This window comes from Trachypithecus francoisi, unplaced genomic scaffold, assembly GCF_009764315.1.
Source record: "Trachypithecus francoisi isolate TF-2019V2 unplaced genomic scaffold, Tfra_2.0 Lachesis_group4, whole genome shotgun sequence".
NCBI classification, from domain to species: Eukaryota; Metazoa; Chordata; class Mammalia; order Primates; family Cercopithecidae; genus Trachypithecus; species Trachypithecus francoisi.
In genome coordinates, this window is record NW_022681469.1 from 95,983,387 (window position 1) to 96,001,741 (window position 18,355).

At 38.8% G+C, this 18,355-nt stretch overlaps 1 long non-coding RNA gene across 1 annotated transcript in view; it reads left to right on the forward strand.

Moving 5' to 3' along the window:
- The first annotated feature begins 1,997 nt into the window (after positions 1-1,997).
- The window catches only part of LOC117073034, a 46,048-nt gene continuing 29,690 nt past the window's right edge, over positions 1,998-18,355 (forward strand). The window contains exons 1-2 of the long non-coding RNA XR_004433073.1: positions 1,998-2,066; positions 11,220-11,262. This is a non-coding gene — a long non-coding RNA (uncharacterized LOC117073034). The remainder of the gene's footprint in view (positions 2,067-11,219; positions 11,263-18,355) is intronic.

Sequence of the window (18,355 nt, forward strand, 5' to 3'; positions counted from 1 at the left end):
GTAATCTCCAAAGGGCAGGGGACTATGTCAGCTCCAGCTCCTCTACCACCCCAAATCCCAAAAATCCTCCTCCTGTTCTTACCGTGGCTCTCTGGCTGTCTCCACAACCTGAAGCTCTGACTCCCCAGGCCCTGACCTCTATCCTAATCCCTCCCTACTCACTTCAATCCAAAAGCTTTCAGGAGAAGCTTGCATTTCTTGTTTGCAGCAGGACTGTCCTTAAAGAAGCTTATCTTTTTACCCCCACCCCCAAAGCTTTGATGAGCTATTTAACAGTAATTATTTAATCTTTCCTTGTGGACAGTTCTCTGTGCATTCACCCAGCCTGGAGTGTATGCTTTTTGCCCTTTTGTGACTTGATTAGAACCCTAAGATGTTTCCTCCCAGCACGCTTTCCTCCTCTCATGCATATGATGCCTGAAAAGAAATACATATACTTAAATGATGCTGTCACCTCTCACTCAGAGGAGGAATAAATGTGCCAGAAAGCATTCACAGCTAATTCTGTGGAACGACTGGGACATTTAATAGCTAGCATTTTGTTGGCTCCGTAGGGAAGTTAATGATTTGATTTGATTTATTGAGGAGTTTTGTTTGTTATGCTTTGCTGTGTTTCGCCTCCATGCAGAGAAGGAAAAAGATAACAAAAGGAGTGTAAGACCCAGGTACAGCTCTCTTTTAAGGCAGGCTTTCTCAACCTCAGCACTATTCATAGATGCGGGTGAATAATTCTTTTTTGCAGGGACCTGTGCTGTGTATCAGAGGATGCTGAGCAGCGTCCCTGGCCTCTACCTAGCAGATGCCAATAGCACCCTCCTTTCCAATTATGACAATCAAAGATGTTTGCAGACATTGCCAAATGCCTCCTTGGAGCCAAAACCACCCCTGGTGAAAACCACTGTCTTAGGGTCATCTAATTTTGATTATTCAGATAGCACGTCACCAAATAACCTTCTGCTCCATCTCAACTTTTCTCCAACAAGTCTAAACCTTAGTTAAGGCATTGCCACTTACTGGTTATCAGATGTGGCTTTTTAGCTATGTCTGAATCTGCCTGTAAATTAATAATACATAGATAACCTAGTTTATAAATCTATTGTTAGTTTAGCTTGAGTCCCTCTTCCAGACATGAATATACACTGAAGTAAAAAGAAAAAATAAGTTTCTGAATCAATAAAACTGACCATCAAAACCTGTGCCAAGGAATTTTGTCTGAAAGACCTGTAACAGCAGCACAGGCTGGATCTAACATCCCAAGCAGGAAGAGGGTGCTTAGGAAAAGATACAAGGAATAACTACATACATCTACACAGAAAATTACATACGGCCTGTCTTGACTCTCCTTGTGTTTCCATAAACTAATTAGCCTATCTGTCTGTGATTGGTAAATTTTTGGTTACCAATCACATATAACTTAATGATGTGGAAGCTGTCTTGGTTCATGTGTGTGTTTTTTCCCAAGATGAAGGGAGCCAGAGAAGAGAGAGTCTGTAGAATTAGAACCTCCAACAGGAAGAGAAGAACCTTTGGCTTGTCTGTGGGACTAGAAGGAGCCCAGTCAGATCTAGTGTATCATGCTGTAACAGGAAAACCTATGGTCACAGGAAAAGAAAAGGCTGGGAAACATCTAAGCAGGGAATGCTGTGGCCGATGAATAGGCATGGTGGGATCCCCTCAACAAGGATTCCAGTGAGTATGAGGAACTAGTAATTACACACTTCTCTACTTCCTTCTATCATTTAGGAGATAGATAAAATTCAAGATACCTCAGGCCCTCAGCAAGTCATGTCTGGATGACAAGAAAACAAGAAAACATGATGCTGTCTGAGCAATTGGTACAGGAAGCCTGGACTCATCGCTGAGGAAATCAGGGCTTCTTTGCAAAAGGCAAGTTCAAGTTTCTTCCCAGTACGTATATATTATGATGCTGACAGCTCCTGATATCATCTTCATCTCAGTTTTACTAAGCATCATGTTTTTCCTGTATTATGATCCAGATGGTGACAATCTGTGGTCAAGATGCTGCTGGAAGATGACTACAGGCACAGGAGAGGAGTTTCAGGCAGGTCAGTGAGTGCATGTGTCTTTCAGATGAAGAGGTTGTCATCCACATCAATATTTAAATAAATTCTTCCTGGTACCTCAGTGAACTCTTGAATAGCTGACATTCTGTTAACCAGAATTCTCTGCTAACTGTCACTTCTGCACATCTGTTGCCCAAATATGATTGGCGGTTGTGGTGAAGATGCTGTAGGATTTCAGGGGATTCTCATAAATCACCCAAGAAAATTTGGATGAGGTTGAGAATAATTTTAGGGCTTAATTCATTTTTTCTGGGTTCAAATTTTTTTCTGGGTTAAATTTTTAAAAAATTGGTATTCTAGGTATAAAACACATATGGTGATCCTCTATAAGCTGCTCAGTGGCAGAAAAGAGCGTTCAGTTGCTAGGTTTATTTTAATTTGCTTATCCAAATGTTCAGAAACCAGCCTCAAAGCTCAACTCTTATTATTACAACCAAAGATCAAATTATGGAGTTGCAATAATGAATGGAAAATATCTTGATTTCTGCTTTTGAAGGGAGTTCTTTAGTCTGTCTTCACTAATGGAAAGGCTCAGCCTATACCATTGTGACAAAATGTGGGATTTCAGGGGCCACTGTATATAGGCTGGGGCCTCCCACATTCACCTGAGTGATTGTGCGCTGTTTATAATGATTTTTTTTTGAGACGGGGTCTCATTCTGTTGCCCAGGCTGCAGTGCAGTGGCATGATCACAGCTTACTGCAGCTTCTACCTCCTTGGCTCAAGAGATTCTCCCGCTTCAGCCTCCCAAGTAACTGGGACCACAGACATGAGCCACCATGCCCAACTAATTTTTATATTTTTAGTAGAGACAGGGCTTCACCATGTTGCCCAGGCTGGTCTCAAACTCCTGAGCTCAAGTGATCCACCTGCCTCCACCTCCCAAAGTTCTGGGATTACAAGCATGAGCCACTGCACCAGCCTATATTGATTTCTATATGAATTAATAAAGAAAATCTTGACCATGACTACACAGATAGATTAGCAGCAGAAATGATGCTTTCCTAGCCAATGCAAATACTAACTATTAAAATATATGTGGCTGGGGTGGAGAAAGAGTGATAACAAAGTATCCTTGTATCATTGATGAAGGAGAATGAAGAGCAGTAGCCTGTGGCCTCAGGATTCCAAAGCATAATCATGACTCATTCCCTGACTTTTTTCCTTTGCAAACACTGGAAAACAAATAGTGCAATGAGATTCCCTACCTCAATTCATTGGAATTGACTTGCTACTTCTAGGTCAAGCCAAATGGATTAGAGAACAAACTAGGTAGGCCATAGGAATGTCTACAGAGGATCAATTTTTTTTCTCCTATGCCATTTGAATTGGGGGCTTGACTGAGCCTTTAGATACTTCAGCCAAAAGATGTCTCTTGTGAGGGCATTGGCTTTCTTCTCTAAAGAGAGGTTAATAATATATCCTCTGTAACAGAAGTTTGGAGGAATAATTAATAATAATTAATAATAAATTGTTTAAAAACTAAGCACTAATCACGAAAAAAAAGTTTATCATGGTAGCCATTAGCTTGAAGCATGTACTTCTGGCAAACCACCAGAAAAATGCCATACTTTTATCTTGCTGCTGTGTGTGCTTGGAAATAGAGGAATTTTCTTTGGCATAAAATTCCTAGAAAAATTGTATTTTCAAAGACTAGCCAGTTCTGGGTCAGACAGAGGACGCATACCACACCTTGTGTCTCCTGCTGAATGCAGCTACAAAGCTTGGAAAGAGGGCAATGAGGAGTAATCTGAGGACTCTGGGAAATAAGTGCTTAGCAGAAAATGTAAGCCATAAAATGCTTATATTAGAAAAGAAAAAAGTCTCAAATCAACAATGGAAATTTCTCCTTATGAAAGTAGAAAATAAATCAAAATAAAACTAAGCAAACAGAAGAAAAAAGTAAATAGCAGAAGTAAATGAAGTTGAAAACAGAAAAGCAAAACTAGTGAGACAAAAGCTTAGTTTTTTGGAAAGAGCAATAAAAATGGTAAGTTTTTAGCAAGACTGACAGAAAAAAGAGAGAAAGAAAGAGAAAAGAGACAAAAAAGAAACAAATTACCATGATCGTAAATGAAAGAGAGTAAATCATGACAAGCCCCAGGGACATTAAAAGGATAGCAAGCGGCCGGGCACGGTGGCTCAAGCCTGTAATCCCAGCACTTTGGGAGGCCGAGAGGGGTGGATCACGAGGTCAGGAGACGGAGACCATCCTGGCTAACAAGGTGAAACCCCCTCTCTACTAAAAAATACAAAAAACTAGCCGGGCGAGATGGCGGGCGCCTGTAGTCCCAGCTACTCGGGAGGCTGAGGCAGGAGAATGGCGGGAACCCGGGAGGCGGAGCTTGCAGTGAGCCGAGATCGCGCCACTTGCACTCCAGCCTGGGCGACACAGCGAGACTCCGTCTCAAAAAAAAAAAAAAAAAAAGGATAGCAAGCAATACGACAGGCAACTCCACACATACAAATATGGCAACTTAGACTTAATGAGGTATTTCCTCAAACACTACAAACTATCAAAACTCATCTTTGATGAAATAGATAACCTAAATAGTACTATATCTGTACTTTTATCTGAAAATAAATAACATAAAATAAAAAATAATTGATCTACAAATAAATTTTCAGATAAAGGCCTCCTGAAAAAGTAATCTCCAGGCCCAGATGGTTTGGTGGACAAATTCTATCAAACATTTAAAGAAGAAATAACATTAATTCTGCACATATTCTTCCAGAAAACAAAAGAAGAGGGAACATTTCACAGCTCATTTTATGAAGCCAGCATTACCTTGGTACCAAAACTGGGCAAAGATAGTACAATAAAAGCTCAGACCAGTATCCCTCATGAACATAGACACGAACATCATCAACAAAATATTTCAGCAACATTCATCAACAAATTCAAATCCAGCAATACATTAAAAGGAACAATACACCATGGCAAGGGCAATTTTTCCCAAGAATGTAAGGTTTGTTCATCAAAAATGAGTCAATGGAATCTGTCAAACTATCAGTATGAAGAAGAAAAAAAACACATGATCTTATTAATTTAAGCAGAAAAAGCATTTGGCAAACTTGAACATGTATTCATGGCAAAAACTTTCAGCAAACTAAGAATAAAAGAGAACTTCCTCAACTCTGTAAAGTGTGTCTACAAAAACCCTACAGCTAACATCCTACTCCATGCTGAAAGACTGAATGCCCCTAAATTAGGAACAAGACAAAGATATCCATTTCCAGCATCCAAATGTTCTTCAACTAATGGATGAATAAACAGGTCATGGTAGATACATACAATGAAATGGTACTCAGCAGTAAAAAGGAACAAACTATTGATACACGACAGCCTGGGTAACACTATGCTTAGCTTCCTTGTAAAAGGAAGCTAGTTTCAAAAATTTACAGATTGTATTATTCTATTTATTTGACGGTCTCAAAATAAAGTGCTGGAAGACATATCAGAGGTTGCCAGGTATTATAGGTGGGGAAGGTGATGAACAGAAAAGGTAGCATGAGATGCTTTATTGAGATGGTGGAGCTGTTCTTTATCCTGATTATGGCAGTGTTCACATGAATCTATACATGTGTTAAAATTCATAGAAATGTACACCAAAAAATAAAAAACATCCTTGAGAAATCCTTTAAGCCACCAGCATTTGTTCAAACAGGAGGATATGGAAGACATTTCAGCCAGAATATATTGCTGGGGAAAGAAATTCCATGACCTCTCCTGGCGCTAGTCCTAGAACCATCCAGCCTCCTGCCAACCATCACCTTCCTTTTCAGCATCCCTTTCTCTACCTCCTTCAGATTTCCTTTCTGCCATCTGCATCTCTGTGTGTTCACCTCCAAATCTGCTCCCAGAAAATATTATTGTGTCAACCACTGGATATGAGTCAGTGAGTTACCTTGTTCCAAGCTGTCTGCATATTAAGTCTTCATTTTAAATACCTAATCAGAGTCTCTCCTTTAAGGGAATTCCAGGCACCTAAGAGCAGAAAGGAGTTGTTTTGGGAAATCCTTCCAGTGCCCATGAAATCACTTATGTAAGTAGCTAACCATGGATAATGTTGGCCCCACTGCTGACTTTTTGGAGCCTACATTGTTCTCAGCATTGCCTTTAAATTCGGGGTTTTCTTGTTTTTTTGTTTTTTCCCACATGTCATAAAATGGCAGCCAGCAGAAATCAAGGCTCCATGCTTCCTTACCATGTTTTCCAGGAGAAAGACAGCATTAACCTATCTTTCAACCGTGGAATATAGCGGAGTTTTTTCCCGGGAGATTCTATAATATATGACAACCTCTAAGCCAATAACAATTGCCAAATTCTCAGAAGGAATGGGCTGTGTGTTGGACTGATCAACAGAGGGGAAATGTCTTCTACAGGATCTTCATCAGTAGACACAGCAATGATGTTGGAACCTTTCAGACCCAGGTTCTAATCCTGGCTTTCTCTTATTTCAAGCTGATAAATTTCTGCTTAAAATAAAATTTTAGAAGTTATGCATAAAGCATTTGGTAGCTAGGAGGCACTCGATAAACACTACTAAACTAATTATAACAACCCCAGAACCAGCTCATTTAGCTGCCAATATTTGAAAGCATCATAGTGATGGAAACAAACGTGAAGAGAAAGTGATGATGTGACAGGTATGGTGGAACTGAATGAGGAGAATAAGATATTTCTAATTCATTACTCTGTTAGGTGAAACTTAAGCCAAATAAGATATTTTTTAGTCCATTAGTCTGCGAAGTTTTTAGCAACCCCTAGTGTACAAAGCTTTAAAAAAATTGTTTTTTTATTCACCCTCTGTATGGAAATACACTAGTGGGGGATCTAGAAAGTATAGTAATTCACAGAAATCTGCATAAATAGGGAGACTAGAATTTTATTTCTTAGGCCTTAAGGGGGAAATAAAAACCTTCTACAGAAGTGGTTCCCAGCCTTGGCTGCCCGTTAGAATGACCTGGGGAGCTTTTAAAAGCCTTGAATGCCAGGCTATTAGACTCAGATCAATACCAGTAGATTCTCAGAATGGGAGTCATGTGGTTACAATGTAGAGTCAAAGTTGGGGGCTAGTGTGCTACAGGTATATAGTGCTTTTTGCTGATCTAGTGGAGCTATTCAAGATTGGACCGCCTTATTAAAGACCTTCTGCTGAAGTCATTGAGATGATGTATTTTCTTGGCTGCTAAAGGCTCTTAAAGCGACACCCTGCTGGGATCCTTAGCGAATATACAGCCACAAGTAGTTTTAGGTAATCCCGACAGAGTTGAATTAATATATTTCTGGTTTGGGTGAATAATTTCATGCTTCAGCCCAGTAGGAGTTCCATAATTTCTTGTACAGCTCTTCTCTATTTGCCACCCATGAATGAATTTTACATTCCCAGAGTTAGAGGCAGGGAAAGAACATCCTGAGAGATGGAGAGATTACGCAGAATAAAATACAAAGCTCTATTATTCAAATAAGTATTTGTGAAACAAAGAAACATTCACTCTAGCAACTTTGAGGAAATAGAATGTGGAAAGCAATTAGTCATCAACATTTAATTTCAAATTTAGAGCTTTGGCTAGCTGTTTTGCTGGAGGAACATAACTTAAAAGTGCATCTTAATTTAAATATGCCAAGTTTTCTCACTTTCACCTCTTCCCTGGAAGCCCATTTTGAGATTTATCAAATTGATGCCTTCTTATGTATTTACTGGCAGTGCATTTTAATCAATGAGTCTTTAAACAGTTTTGCTGAATTATAGAACTAGCTTTATTGCATTAAAATTATCTGCTATAATTCTACACATAAAGAGAGGAATAGAGAGTTTAAAATTTTTCTAACAAATTCTCACAAGTGGACACTTGATGAATAAAAATTTAAAAATTCAATTGCAATAGAATTGCCCAAACCATTACAAAATGTTTTATATAAAGAAAAGAAAGATATTGTCAGTTTACCTTGAGAAAACATTGTGAGATGCAAGGAAAAACTTAAAAGAAGAAGAAAAAAATCATCAATGAGTGGTAATTTGATGATATACTGGATGTTTATGTGGTCTCAAAATAACTTTCCACAAATTACTTACTAATTCTAAGAGAAAAAGTCACCACTTTTCTGTAGAAAAACCTGGCAGACAATACCTAAAGGAGATATCGCAACTCTCAACCCTCAGGGAGGTTTTAGCTACCATGAAATCATACTATGGGAACTTACCACCTCCCCTGAAATAGCCTTAGCAAAAACTGGTGCAAGTCTACCGGTGCTAGAAAAGCCTTTGGACTTACTAGCAGGAATGGCTTTTGATAATAGATGAGCTCTGGAATACTTCCCAGCTGAACAAGGAGGAGTCTGTGCGTTGTCAACAAAACCTGTTGCACCTACATTAACGTGTCTGGAAAAGTGGAAACTAAAGTAGCGTCATTTGTCTGGGGTAATACCCAAGGTTTATTGACTCATGCCAAGGAAATCAGGGATGTGGACACACAAAGAGTAAAGTTAAGAGTGGAGGTTTAATAAGTGAAAGAAAGAGAAAAGTTATCTCCTGCAGAGAGAAGGGTCCTGGAGAAGTGGGTTGCCACTTCCATGGTGAAATGCAGAAAGTTTAACAGATGAGCTTGAGGAGGTAGTGTCTGATTTATGTAGGGTGTAAAAGATTGGTTGGACCAGGCATGCCATTTGCATAGCATTCAAGAATCTGGCCACCCCCACCCCAATCTTGTAATATGCAGATGGATTCTCTACCTGGCTGGTGCCATGTTGCCTGCTGCTTTACTGTACACGTGGTGACAAAGGAAAGGGAAGATGGAGCCCCCATGTTGAACATGCCTGTCTCTCAGGTAGCCCTTTTCTATTGGCACAGCTGCCAGCATTCACCCGTGTAAGCTTCCAGCTTGCTTATCTATGTCTGCAGCTCGATTTTTCAGGCTGCTCTTTGTTAGAAAAGAAATGATTCTGGGGGCTGCCTTTTGTTAAAAGAGAAATTCTGCTGAGGACTCTGTTGCTCTCACTATCTGCCTAAATAATTTCTTTCTAGCTCCTGACTACACACACTTTCCCAAAGCAACCAAAACTGTGCCAAAGCCTTTACTGACTGGTTTCTAGAATTCATTTGGCTTCTCCCATTCCTTAGACCTTTATTCTTCATTATTCTTCTTTTAATATTTGGTCCTGCCTCTTTAACACTCTCATTAAGTTTATATCTCCCAGATAACAAGGATTCCACCTACAGATGACTAGGCAATCCCAATACCGGCCTGCAACAACAACTCCCATTTACGTGGGGCCTCTTGCTGGAATCCAGTCTTTCCCCATGAGCAAGTTTTTCATGATCTTTCATTCCCTTCATGACAGAGAGCAAGAAAGGGAAAAAAACAACCTATCCTCTCTATGCCCCCTTTCAGCAGAAAGTAGCCAGACAGACCCAATGCCCCTCTTCACTGTGTCATTTTCCGTTTCTTGAGACCGCAATAGGCAGCAGGTAGATATGAGCATGGGGGAATATAAAGCGGGAAAGATTCAAACCAGATATTTGTCAGGGAGAAAATGAGGAGAGCAAAGATCACCTGGTGGCCATCCAGCAGAACATCCAGAGGCAAAACTCTTTATCGGAGGAATTCAGAAGTAATTGGACTTTCCTATTATCTAAAGCAAGCATCTGGTTCCAGGTTTCTTTCCCAAAAATTTGTAAGTAACTAGAATTTCTATATATCTCTGGAATGCAGGCATATAGAAATTCCTTGTGCATCCCTGGCTGACATTAAGGTACCAGTGTCTGCAAATGTCATCATTTGTTATGACCTACGTGACTAACATGGTCCAAATTACCCTTAAGCTACTGCTTTAGGGTTCATAAATACCCCTAAGGAAAATCCACTGTAGCACACTCAGTCCTGTCTCGCTGAAGTGCCTCACTGCACTCTTCTGCAGCGTTCTTCCTTTCTAATAAAACTTTCCTTTTTCAAACCTATACTGTTGTCTGGAAATTCTTCTTACCAACCTGCGAGGGGACCACTTTCTGATGCCGGGGCTCTGACACCTCACCCAGCAAGAGGTAATTAAAGTTAACATGAGTAATAGGGCAAAGACACCTCATGTACCTCCTGCTTGAATGCCCTTAGGACACAATATTGTTGCTGTGGCTTTCCTACCAAAAATGCACAGTCTAAATCTAACCACAAGGAAACAGCAGACAAACTCAAATTAAGAGACATTCTGCAAAAGACTGACAGGTGCACATCAAAAGCATTCAGTTCATGAAGGATTAAAGCAGTCTAAAGAGACATGACATCAAAGCAATGTTTGATCTTGAACTGGATTTTCCCACCTTTTTCTATAAAGGACATTAGTGGGGGGAAAATGGCTAAATTTAAATAAGTATTGTAGGTGAAAGAATAATGTAGAATCAATGACAATTTCCTGATGCTGATAATTTATACTGTAATTGTATAAAAGAATGTTCTTGTCTTTAGAAAAATATGCTTTGAAATATTTACAAGTAAAGGGAAAGCATGTCTGTAACTTAGTTTCAAATGTTTATTAAAAGTGTATGTATACAAAATATACATATATGTGCATATAAATATAATTATATGTATAGAGAGAAAGAAAGAGAGAGAGGGAAACAAAAGCAAATCTGAAAATTGTCAACACTTGGAGAATCTGTGTTGAAGAATCAATTTCAAGAATCATTGAAAATTGTAAAACTATTACAAAGGATTGCAGCATTCTTTGTAACATTTTTGCAATTTTCAGTGACAAATTATTTCAAATAAAAAGTAACAAATAAAGGAAGCAGAAATCTCCATGTTTTAAGGACAGATAGAAAGGGCAATCCATATAACCCTACTATCTGGCACATCTGGGAAGTGCAGGAAGGTCTGACTAAATTGGGAAGGATATTAAGAGGAAAGTTCAACCTGTGCTCAGTGGAAGTTCATGAGTTTCTTTTTATGATTTAAGAATCAAGATTCTGAGAGTTTGTGCGACTCCTGGAGCATTTTGAAAATTTGAACTTGAATACTGCAGCAATTTGCATTTTTAGTTAAAAGAAAACATCTGGATTTTGTTCTAACTTATCTTGTTCATATTGTATCAAATATGTTATTCACACTGAATTATGTAACATGCTTGGACCTTTACAGATAATGTTACTTGCTGTTCCTGTGATTATCTGCAAGCATATAGGTAAGTACAAATACTGTTATTTGCTGTTCCTGTTATTATTTGCAAGCACATATGTAACTAATTACAAGATTTAATCAGCAAAAATACTTTATCAACCAGTCATGATCTGTAGAAGTATTCTCACAATAAAATAAATGAAATTAATGCTCTTTTCTATATGAACCGAATATATTTTTAGCCACTCCTAGAGGTGAACAGTTATTGCCTGATTATTTTCTCGATACTCAAATGAGTTTATGTCATAGAGTCAATCCTAAAATGTAGTGGGAGATATTATCTTAAATGCACATTTCTTTCCATTGCCTTTAGTTGGAAACTGTAAGGACCAATTTCTGCATAGAATAGATCTCTACCCAATAGGAAAGTGATTCAGGTGCTGATAAGTTGCCCATTGATGGTGGCATTGGCATGTTCCTTCGACTCCTTGTAAATCTGTATCACACTATCACATCTTTATTCACAGCTGGCAACATCACCCCAAACTTTCAATGTATGAGACAAATTCATGATTAAGAATATTTCATTTAACAAATATTAATGATCTACTAAGTGCTTGACATTGTGCTAGTCTGTGAGGTTTTTCATATGAAGTGTGGTTATATTAAAAATCATTTTAAATGGAAAAGAAGATTTTCTTTTTAACCTACAATGGTAGGTCTCATTTGGTGGGTTCAATAGAAAATGTAGTATGAAGTGTTGACCAGCTATACTCCGAGACATAGAGGTTTCCTCCAATGAATGGAAGCAGGATTGGGAGGTTTACATTAAGCAGAGAAGGGAACTGGAGTACACAGACCACGGATATCATCAACCCTTCCTAGAGAAAAAATGGGTAACAGGAGAAGGGAGAGCAGTGTGCCCTCTCTAAATATTAAAGAAAGAGAAATAACCTCTTTTTTTTTCTTTTTTTTTTTTTTGCTAGAAGATAAAACTCATTTGACTCAAGGATGCTCTCAAAGAGTCACAATTTAGGTGAATGTAAGGGAAGGCAAGTAGCACAACCAACCCCATAGTCACTAAAAGAAGAAATTATATTTCTGCCCTCAGCTAAAACTTAAAACTTGGGTATTCGGCTGGGCGCGGTGGCTCAAACCTGTAATCCCAGCACTTTGGGAGGCCGAGACGGGCGGATCACGAGGTCAGGAGATTGAGACCATCCTGGCTAACACGGTGAAACCCCGTCTCTACTAAAAAAATACAAAAAACTAGCCGGGCAAGGTGGCAGGTGCCTGTAGTCCCAGCTACTCGGGAGGCTGAGCCAGGAGAATGGCGTAAACCCGGGAGGCGGAGCTTGCAGTGAGCTGAGATCCGGCCACTGCACTCCAGCCTGGGTGACAGAGCGAGACTCCGTCTCAAAAAAAAAAAAAAAAAAAAAAAAAAAAAAAAAAAAAAAAAAAAAAACTTGGGTATTTTTGCTTGGGAAGAAGATTCAGCACTTACCATCTCTCCCATCACCCCCAGGTATCTAAATTATTCAGGGCATTTAAGCAGGAGCTAGTGACAAATTGGTGCCCAAAGCACCAGACCTTAAAACCAAGTTATGTGATTACACAGGGAAGGGTCGCCTCTTCTGGGCTCTTTTGAAACCCCAGTAAGAGAAATGAGAAATGTGTTCAAAGAAAGAGGAGAATTATTAGCTTTCCTGTTCCTATAACATTAGGCTTGCGGACAATGGGTACTTTTTAGATAATATCCCATGCCTTAAAAACAACACACAAAAAAATTGCTTGGGGCTATTGTGCCATCAGAAAATTATACTTAAACCATGTACTGTGTGATTACTGAAAGCTCTCATGGTCATGAGCAGAATCAGAGTTTGTTTATAGCATTGTTAGTAGCAATGTTTTATTATGTTTGTCACAATTTACTCTCATATGGAAATGCATTTTTGATAAGGGTAAACATACTATTTCAGCCACAAGAAGGCTTTATCAGTGGAGTTGGAATTGCTGAGTGGAGCTCTAAAATTACTCATACATAGACTATTGCATTAGTGTAGCTAGAATGCAAACCCACTCACCCGGAAAACGGAAATTACTTTGGCAGAAAGTCCTTCTGTGGTGATAGGGATGAACTTTTTTCTCATTTCAGCTTTATTTTCCATTTGGCTTTAGTGCCCATATCTTTGAAAAGCTCTGTTAATTTATTTTTAAATCACCAAAATATAATGACTTCAGGTACTTTTCCCAGAGTTGTTTTGTCCCCAGTCTCATAAAATTTCCATATGTATGTATATGCCAAATGCAAACTTTAGTTACAGGGCAGTCCATGATGCTTCAAGGTGAACTTTCTCTCCCCATCAATTAAGTAATTGAGTGCTTTTCTCTTTGTAACAGTGGATAAAGAAGTATAAGGAGCTGCATCCAAATCATCATTTCTGTTCTTAATATATATAAGACCTGGGACTCAATATGGCAGACAGGATATTTTACAAGGGGGGTTTGGATGGCATTCTCCTGGGAGAAATCTAGGCACTTGTAAAGAAACTGTTGTGTATAAGCACTGGCTAACTCTCTCCCTAAAATGTCTATCTTTTGTCTTATGGCTTGCCTATGAATTAAAAACTGTTTAAATCAAATTCCATTTTTTAGTTGGGTTGTTGCTTACTTATCTTACTTATTTTTCCTTTTATTTATTTATTTATTTATTTTTGAGTCATAATCTCACTCTCTTGCTCAGGCTGGAGTGCAGTGGCATGATCTTGGCTCACTGCAACCTCTGCCTCCTGGTTCAAGCGATTCTCCTGCCTCAGCCTCCCGAATAGCTGGGACTACAGGCATGTGCCACCACGCCTGGCTAATTTTTTGTATTTATAGTAGAGACGGGTTTTCAGCATGTTAACCAGGATGATCTTGATCTCCTGACCTCGTGATCCGCTCGCCTCAGCCTCCCAAAGTGCTGGGATTACATGCGTGAGCCACTGTGCCCAGCCCTTCCTTATTATTTCATTAAAAAAAACACACTTTACACTAAAATCAAATATGGTTTGTATTCATTTCTACTCCTTTTAGTTAACAGGGTGTTAAAATTCTTCCTTTATGAATAAATAAAAGTATAGGCTTTATCCTCCAAATTAGACCATGCTATATATACCACAATGTAACATGTTTCTTCTGTTTATCAGTATTTCATAGCTGTTTTCCAGCTGTAGTTCTAATTCATTCTTATAAAAGAGTGCATAATATTCCACACTCTGGGTATTCTATAACTTATTCCCTCATTTGCCTTTGGTGGATATTCAGTTTCTACTCTAGCGTCAACATAATCAGTGTTGCAGTTAACATCCTTATGGACACATTACTATATTTTCCATTTTCCCATTTGTATTTCTTCCTGTTGGATTCCCCCAAAATGGAATTGCTGAGTCAATAAGTATGCATACTTTAAATATTTAAAAATACTTTTAAATTATTTTCCCAAAACATTGAACTACAAAAATTCATCTTCAACCAACAAGCTATGAAGTATTTTGACTTTCCACATCTGGAATCACTGGCTGTTTTACATTTTGTCCAGGTCTGGGGCAAGGAATACATAAGATAAGCCTGGGACATCTTTGCATGCCAAAACCCAAGGATGCTTTACAGAGACTAATGGTGCTGTGCCAAGGCGTCACATAAGCAAGTTTGAACGGGGTCTCCCACTGATAAACTTGGAAGAATTTAAGCACCAATAATAATTATTATTATTATAATGGATTTGAGCATACACGTACACACATAGGCCTTCATTTGTATCATATATATGAAGGTATATATATCATATATTATAATATAAAATTCTTAATTCTTTTTAGCAAAAGACCACCAGAAACAGCTGTACTTGAACAAGTTAAATGACTTCCTCTCATTTATTGCAGCAAAGGAGAACGCATATCACAGGGAACTGGGGCTGATGGGGGCGCGGAGATTGGAGGAGGGGGGAAGGAAACATCTCAGTAAGAAGGTGTTAGGAAGAATCTGGGAATTCGGGCTTTGGCTGGATATTTTTTGGAGGAGGGGGCCTAAAGAAGGTTTGTTCTAAATTGAGTGTTGTCAGAAAGCAGAAACAATTCTATGATTGAATATCATAATAAATCTTATCTACAGGCATGTCAGATTAGAGTGAGGATAAAGCCATAATTGGTAAGGAGCAGTCACTCATATTAGCCAAGACAGGGGAACATTGGTATTTTGTGGGTTACATCGTGACTGTCTGCAGTGGATATTCTGTGAGATTGTTCATGTCCAACAGGAGAGCAACATGACTTACCTGTGTTAGATCAGTCAGTAAGAACATTGAGACTTACCTGGGAGTGTCAGATCAGCTCAGAGACCTGCTTTTCCTATATAGGTAATGATAGGTAGGTAGGTAGATGGAACCAAACAGAGAACGCCACATTGAAAAAAAAAAGACAAATGCAAGAAAGAGAAAAGAAGCCTCATGGGTCACCACTGGAGGTGGTTATTAAACCCATTTCTTCATTTCAAAACTGGTTATTAAGCCGAAAGAATTAAGTATTTATCCTGCTTTTCCAGAAAAGTCTTAGGATAACCGAGTAGCCTGTTGGTAAGGGATAGATCTTCGTAGAGAAGAATGGCAGCCAATAAATGTGGGAAAATGATAAAATCAGAAAATTGTCATTTTTCAACCCATTTAAAAAGAAGACTCAGGTTAAGATCATCTGTGGATGCTAAAGCAAATAGGGGAAAGATGAATGGAGAATTGGATATTTACATGTTGCCAGAATATCATGTAACAAATTACATACTGGTCACAACTGGAAAAACACAACTTTATAATGTAGGATCGGATTGTTGACACTTTGGATGAGAAATGCCAGACCCACTAATAGGGGACAGCAAACATTGTCTCAACATTATCTATGCAGTAAGCCTTGCACTGCCCCAATATGATGTTTACTGCGTCTTTTTGGTAAATGATCTTCATCAATTTTAAATACTATAGTTTTCTTCTTATTATTTTACTGTTTTTTTAAAAACCAAGAATCGTTTCCGAAATTAATTCAATGTCTTTTTGGTGTCTAATCATGTCGGATTTTTTCACTTTAATTTGCTAGTTAATAAATTATTGATTGATTTATTAATATAGTACTATCCTTATATTGTATAATCTGTGAACCCGAAGGATTATATTTTGAGATTACCCAGGTTTTCTTCTCTGCATTTGTGTGTGTGTGTTGTACTCATTGCCCTTAGGATATTCAGAAATGCAGAAAATCTTTTGTTTGACAGGGCTTATGGAGCACATAACTGTGTACAAGTGCTGATTTAGGTGTTAAAGATAGAACAATAAACAAGACAGGAAAGGCTTCTGCTCTCATGAAGCTGATATTCTAGTGGAGGTAAATAGATGATTGATAGATAGATAGATAGATAACAGATGACAGATAGATAGATAGATAATAGAAGATAGAGGATAGATAGATAGATAATAGATGATAGAGGATAGATAGATAGATAGATAGATAGATTAGATAGACATAGTTAGATAGAGGAGGTAAAGAGATGGAGGTAAATAGATGGTAGACAGCTCTAGTGGAGGTAAATAGATGATAGATAGATAGATAGATAGATAGATAGATAGATCAGATTAGATAGATAGCTGACTCATAGAGTAACTAGATGAAAAAGAAAAATATCAAGTAATGATCAATCTTAGGCAAATAAGGAAAATGTTGTGATAAACAGTGTTCTATTTATCTATTGCTATATAACAAACTCCCAAAACTTAATGGATTAAAACAACAATCATTTTATTCTCTCATAATTCTGTGCGTGAGGAATTTGGGAGGACTCGGCCCGGCAATTCTTCTGCTCCACATGGTGTTAATCTGAGTGGTATTTGGCTGATGGCTGGTCTTTTCTGGGTGTCTGGTGCCTGGGTGGGTGGCTGGGGTTGTTGACTGGAGTGCCCACCCACAATCTCTCCAGCACAGCACTGTCAGGTTAGTCAGACTTCTTAGATGGCAGCTCAGGACTCCCCGTGGGAGTGTTCCAAGCTCAAGCAGAAGTTGCAAGGAACCTAGCTTCAGAAATCTCAGAATGTCACTTCCACTGCATCCGATGGGTCAAGCAAGGCACTAAGGCCAGCTCAAATTCAAGACGAAGGGAATTAGACTCTTCACAAGTCAAACAATAACTTGAGTGATCCAGAAGGTTGTCCAAGGAGATAATATTAAAGATGAGAGCTGAGTAATATGAAGAACTGGGCTTTGAAGATAGGAGGACTGCGGAGAGCAAAGGCTTGGTGTGCTTAAGAAACTGAAAGTGACTACAGTGAAAAGGAAAGGGGAGGAGAGGAATGAGATGAAGTCAGCAAAGTCATCAGGCATCAATTATGTAAGATTTTGTAATCTGAGGCTGAATTTTTTGGGTTTTATTCTAAATACTCATTCCAATAATTCACTAACAGGGTTTTAGCAGAGGTCAATCAAATTGGGCAGGTGTGGGGAATTGTTTGTCAGGGGAGGGGCAAGAGGAGAAGCAGAGAGGCTAGCTAAGGGGCATTGCAATGGTGTATGGAGCAGTGTGCTGGTGGGGAAGGTGATGATAACTCAACAGATCCAGGATGTGTTTTGAGGTAGAGTTTACGACACTTATTGATGGATGAATGGAACATAGAAAAAGCAAAGAATCAAATAACCAAGATTAACTCTACTCCAAGGTAGACTTTAAGAATCTGAGAGCATAAAGCCTCACAGAAGTGCCTTCTTGGTTTCTCTGCTTCTTTATTCCATGTGCTATATACAGTCCATCAGCAAGCTCTGCTCATTCTACCTTCAAAACACATCCCAAATCCCATGCTTCCTACTACCTTCTCTTTCACTAATCCAAGCCACTAGCAACTTTCACTTGGATTTTTGTAATAACCTTCTAAGTGGTCTCTGCATCTACTCTCATTCCACCATCATCAGGTCTCCATGAAGTCGCCAGAGTGAGCCTTTAAAATTGTAAATCAGATCATGCCATGCCCCTTTTCAAAACCCTTCTGTTTCTATTTCATTTGGAATAGACTGCAATGTCCTCTCCATGGCCATTAAAGCCCATCAGCATTCCACCCCTGTTGCCTCCTCAACCTCACATTCACTTCC